This window comes from Mandrillus leucophaeus, unplaced genomic scaffold (genome assembly GCF_000951045.1).
Source record: "Mandrillus leucophaeus isolate KB7577 unplaced genomic scaffold, Mleu.le_1.0 Scaffold46, whole genome shotgun sequence".
Taxonomy (NCBI): domain Eukaryota; kingdom Metazoa; phylum Chordata; class Mammalia; order Primates; family Cercopithecidae; genus Mandrillus; species Mandrillus leucophaeus.
Genome location: NW_012104920.1, coordinates 1,736,543 through 1,742,829, shown reverse-complemented (window position 1 = coordinate 1,742,829; position 6,287 = coordinate 1,736,543).

Here is a 6,287-nt window from a genome sequence, read left to right as displayed (position 1 = left end):
TGGCGGGTGCCTGTAATCCCAGCCACTCGGGAGGCTGAGGCAGGAGAATGGCTTGAACCTGGGAGGCGGAGGTTGCAATGAGCCAAGATCGCGCCACTGCACTCCAGCCTGGTGACAGAGCGAGACTCCATCTCAGAATAAATAAATAAATAAATAAATAAATAAATAAATAAATAAATATTTTCTTTAATAAAAATTAATAATGTTTTGAAATATTGAAGAATTTTAAAGGATATGGACCTTGGATTTTCCTTGTGGAGAAAGTCTCATGTATTAATTTTGTATTGCTGATAACAAAGGAAGGCCCATAAAGAGTTGCAGTCAGGGCAGTGGTGAGGTCAGATCTGTGAGCTTAACAACAGCCTGGCCTTGGGGTGGGTGATGGCTCAGAGATGGTTTGCCCAGAGGCAGGGAGATGATCAGGAGGCTGCTGCATTGGTCTCAGTGAGAAAATGTGAGGCTAGAGGCCAGACGGGGAGGGCCAGATGAGCAGAACTTCAGTAGAGGAATGACGTAGACCTGGTAGCTACTGAATGTGCACTCAGGAGGGGGCCAGGGAGGCGGGGGACAGTGGCACAGCTGCCCAGGGTCCAGAGGCTACTGTAGATGGGTCTGGAGTCTGAAGAGACTTGTGAGCAGGAGCCTCTGAAAGCAGAGTGGGCGAGGTCCAGGTGTGGCAAAGTGCCCCGTGGTGACCCCGCCCCGTGACAGGGCATGGTGGAAAGAAAGCAGCCGAGCACAGTCCCTGCCAGTGGGAGAAGCAGGAGGAAGCACCCAGGACTGCCAGTCATCCAAGCTTCAGGGCCAGCTCTGGGGACTATGAGTACCAAGTTAAATATTGCTCGGGAGGCCGAGTGCCGTGGCTCACGCCTGTAATCCTAGCACTTTAGGAGGCTGAGGTGGGCGGATTGCCTGAGCTCAGGAGTTGGAGACCAGCCTGGGCAACACAGTAAAACCAAGTCTCTACTAAAATACAAAACAATTAGCCGGGCGTAGCAGCGGGCGCCTACAGGCGCCCCAGCTGCTCTGGAGGTTGAGGCAGGAGAATTGCTTGAACCCGGGAGGCGGAGGTTGCAGTGAGCCAAGATCACGCCACTGCACTCCAGTCTGGGTGACAGAGTGAGACTCCATCTCAAAAAAAAAAAAAATATATATATATATATATATAGAGAGAGAGAGAGAGAGAGAGAGAGAGTAAGGGTTAGGTTAGCACGATCTCAGCTTACTGTAACCTTTGCCACCCGGATTCACGCCATTCTCCTGCCTCAACCTCCCAAATAGCTGGGACTACAGGCGCCTGCCACCACACCTGGCTGATTTATTTATTTATTTATTTTTTTTTTTGTATTTTTAGTAGACATGGGGTTTCACCGCGTTAGCCTGGATGGTCTCGATATCCTGACCTTGTGATCCGCCCGCCTTGGCCTCTCAAAGTGCCGGGATAAGAGGCGTGAGCCATCGTGCCCAGCCAAAAATATATATATATACATATTGCTAGGGAGAGATAATGAAATGAACTTCCCATGAGGGTAAATCAGGAAGACTGGAGTATTTTCAGGTTGGGGGAGGCCTGAGCAGCTGGTGAACAGAGGAGAAGGGCCGGAAGCAAGAGGGCTCCTGGCTGCTGAGCAGGAAGCTTGCTGAAGGCCTGAGGCTCCAGGAAGGATGCTCGTGCTGCAAAACCAGCCTGAGGCCCTCCATCAGCCGGACCTGCTCCACCTTGCCCTCATCTGGAAAATGGGTTCATGCCCGGCTCAGAGTGCTCATCAAGGTTAAACGGGATGAGTGAAAAGCACCTAGCGCAGTGCCGGCACACACCAGGTACTCAGCACGTGCTAGCTGATTTCAGTTTCATTCTCAGCAACACAGCCATGAGTTGCATTAGACCTCCAAGGCCTCTTCCAGTGTGGGAGGAGGAGAAAAGGGGGAAGATTGGGATCAGAATGGCAGAGGATGTCTGTCCCCACGCCCCGGAGGGTGGTTAGCAACTTCGCTGGGACAGAGCTGGTGGCCGGGGGGTTGTCTGAGTTGAGACAGTCCCTTCCCCTGCTATGGAGAAGGAGGGTTCTGAGCTCCCTCAGTCACTGCCAACCCTCTCGGAGCACTTTCCAGCCTCATGGTTGGGATGGGCCTGTGCACCCAAGGGCTGAAGCTAGACCTCCTCCCAGGCCTGCAGGGAGTCTAACATCCGCAGAGCTGAAGAAGAGGCACCTGAACAAACAGGCAGGAGGGGCAAAGCAGGGGCTCTTCACGAACTTCCCAGAGAGGGCAGGCTGAGCAGCAATTGGGTTGAGATGAAGCAGGGGAGGGTGAGGAAAAGGAAGGCTGTCCTCCAACCTTTCGGGCTGGAGGGCTGTGCACCGGGGCAAGGGAAGTGCGGGATCACCAGTGCTGAGAGGAGCAGACGGGCCTCTGCACACAAGTTTAAATCTGAGCTGACACAACCCACCCCAAGAGCTTCAATATCCCGTCTCTGCAGTTGACAAGAAGCTGGCCTGCAGAAATGGGTGCCCAAGCTCCGTGTCTCCAGCAGGGTCTCTCTCCTCAACACCACTCTGTCCACCCCAGGCACACCCACCTATTCAACCTTGGGACAGCCAGGATTCTCTGACCCAGGACCCTCTTTACACCTCTTTACTACTTTCTTTTAGAGACAGAGTCTCACCCTGTCGCCCAAGCTGGAGTGCAATGGCACGATCTGGGCTCACTGCAAACTCCGCCTCCAGGGTTCAAGCGATTTTCCTGCCTCAGCCTCTGGAGTAGCTGGGATTACAGGCGCCTGCCACCACACCCAGCTTTTTTTTTTAAAGTAGAGACGGGGTTTCACCATGTTGGCCAGGCTGGTCTTGAACTCCTGACCTCGTGATCCGCCCACCTCAGCCTCCCACAGTGCTGTGATTACAGGCGTGAGCCACTATGCCTGGCCTGCCTCTTTCCTACTTTTTGAGGGTAAAACTTGTAAAAACTCCAAATGATTCCAGGCTTTAACTTTTGGGTTTATCCATATCTGAAAATAGACCAAGAGGCCAATGACAATAATTGCTACCATTTTCTACTATGCGTCAGGCACTGTGCTGAGGGCTTTACATGTACTTTACCATTAATTCCTCACAGGTATCCAGCAAGGTAGGTAGTTATTTCCATTTTACAGCTAGGTATACTGAGGCTTAGAGAGGTTAAGCTCTCACCAGAGTGACAGTGACTCCACCATCATCCCTCATCCTAACCCCAGCAACAGCCTAGCTGGCTCTCCATTGCCCCCTGCTGTATATTCCCCTTCACACCCAGAGTAACCTGCTCAGGGACAAACCCGTGTTCCCTTCACAGCCCTCCAGCAGCTTCTATGCCACTCTGAATAAATCCACGGAAAGTCCTGTGTGCCAGGCCTCTTTGACTTCTCTGACACACCTTCTGTTTCTCTCTGTCCCCCACCCTACTCCACTTCAGTGGTCTCCTTCTATCCTTCAACTTTTCAAATTGATTCCTTCCAGACTATTCCTCTCTCTACTTGGCACACTCTCACCACCCCAGTCTTTGTTGTCCTTCAGGCCTCAACCCAAATGCTACTGCAAGGGGCCTCCCTGACTGCCCAGTCTAAACCAGCAAGGGCCATCACTCTCTTTGCATAATAGCACCCATCATTGTCTAAACGCTCTGTGTTCACTTACTCCCTATATAGTCTGTCATCTCCACTGGATGGACCCAAAGTTCCCTAAGGACAGGGATGTTGCCTTCCCAGCATCTAGAACACTGCCTAGTTCCAAGGAACATCCAAGTAAGTATTTACTGAAAGAAATAAAAAGTGTGGGGAGTAGAGGAGCCAAGATTTGAACTGACGTTGTTTGGGAGCCTGGGGCTCCAGTGCACTATATTACATTGCCTTCTCAAGCGGCCCGGGAAGAGCTCCCATGGCCTTGGAAGAATACAGCCCCAGCTGCAACCGTGCTTCCCCTGAGGAATAATGCGTGGAGGGAAACAGGGAGGGAACTTTTTTTAAAACAGTATGTATTTCTATATTTATCTGAATTGTTGTCAGGTACTTGTATTAATTGTAATTTACAAAATAATGCATGCAGGCCAGGTGCGGTGGCTCACACCTGTAATCCCAGCACTTTGGGAGGCCAAGGCGGGTGGATCACCTGAGGTCAGGAGTTCAAGACCAACCTGACCAATATGGTGAAACCCGTCTCTGCTAAATACAAAAAATTAGGCCAGGCGCGGTGGCTCACGCCTGTAATCCCAGCACTTTGGGAGGCCAAGGCGGGCGGATCACGAGGTCAGGAGATCGAGGCCATCCTGGCTAACATGGTGAAACCCCGTCTCTACTAAAAATACAAAAAATTAGCCGGGCATGGTGGGGGGCACCTGTAGTCCCAGCTACTTGGGAGGCTGAGGCAGGAGAATGGCGTGAACCTGGGAGGCGGAGCTTGCAGTGAGCTGAGATTGCGCCACTGCACTCCAGCCTGGGGGACCGAGCGAGACTCCGTCTCAAAACAAACAAACAAACAAACAAAAAATTAGCCAGATGTGGTGGCATGCACCTGTAATCCCAGCTACTGGGGAGGCTCAGGCAGGAGAATTGCTTGAATCCGGAAGGCAGAGGTTGCAGTGAGCCGAGATGTTGCCACTACACTCCAGCCTGGGCAACAAGAGCAAAACTCTGTCTCTAATAATAATAATAATACATGCAAAATTATGTGATTCTACCCCTTCCAGGTCAACTATGTGATTCTGCCCCTTCTAGTTTAACACGCAGATGCATTACCTACACATACCTTCCTCAGCTCCTAGATTTCTCCCTTCTGCTCATGATAGAGAACATTATCACAGCCTCAAGCCATCTGCTATTACACAGAACCAAGGTAAGAGAAGGATTATTTGAAAAACATCCAGGGACAGGCACGGTGGCTCACGCTTGTAATACCAGCACTCTGGGAGGCCAAGGCAGGCGGATCACCTGAGGTCAAGAGTTTGAGACCAGCTTAGCTAACACGGTGAAACCCCGTTTCTACTAAAAATACAAAACAAAAAACAAAAAAAAATAGCTGTGCATGGTGGCATGCGCCTGTAATCCCAGCTACTTGGGAGGCTGAGGCAGGAGAATCACTTGAACCCGGGAGTTGGAGGTTGCAGTGAGCCGAGATCATGCCATTGCACTCCAGCTTGGGCAACAAGAGAGAAACTCCATCTCAAAAAAAAAAGGAAAGAAAAGCATCCTTTGAAGCAGTGCTTCTCCACCCAGTGAGACATCAAAATCACCTGGGAGCTTTCCAGAAATGCCGACCCCTGGTCCCCATCCCCAGGATCCTGTTGGACTCGGTCCTGCATAGAAAATTCTGCAGGGCAATCCATGGCTACTGGTTGAAGTGACACCCCTTCAGCGATCTCTGCCTCTATTCTTGGACCTGTTTAGGCTTGGACAGCCACGCCATCCACACAATCACTACCCCTGGGCTGGTCTATTGCATGCAACTCTCAACTTTAGTCCGGAGTGGCTACAAAAAATGCCCTTTTGCACTGTTTGGGATTTAACCACCACAACTTAGGGCCCTCTGCCTCAGCCTTACCCACTGGAGCCCCTGAAAATCAGAGAGAGAAAGGAATAGTACCCAGCAGGTGCCCCCCAAGGTTCATCTGTGCCACAGCTGAGGCCTTCCTGCTGAGAGCTTGCCAAACACATGAAGAAGGCAGAAGGCTGAGAGTCACCATTCTACATAGCAGGATCTGAGAAGCTTCAGTTAGGACTTAGGGCCAGGAAAATATGACTCCCTAAAAGAACTAAAATTCTTTCTCCCTTATAATAAAGAACTAGGTAATTGATAATTTCCTTTTTTGCCATGGCTATCAGGAAGCTCAGAGATCACATTTACCCTCATGGCTCGTATACATTTCTCCAGTTTTCATCTTTGGCATTTAGATTCTTATTTTCCTACCCTCATTATTTAAAAAGCTGCCTCAGATTTTTCCCATAGAGATAAGGCATAAAGGCCGGGCGCGGTGGCTCATGCCTGTACTCTTAACACTGTGGGAGGCCGAGCCGGGTGGATCACCTGAGGTCAGGAGTTTGAGACCAGCCTGGCCAACATGGCAAAACCCCGTCTCCACTAAAAATAAAAATACAAAAATTAGCCAGGCGTGGTGGCAGGCGCCTGTAATCCCAGCGACTCGAGAAGCTGAGGCAGGAGAACCACTTGAACCCAGGGGGCGGAGGTTGCAGTGAACCAAGATCACACGATGGCACTCCAGCCTGGGCGACAGAGTAAGACTCTGTCTCAAAAAAAAAAAAA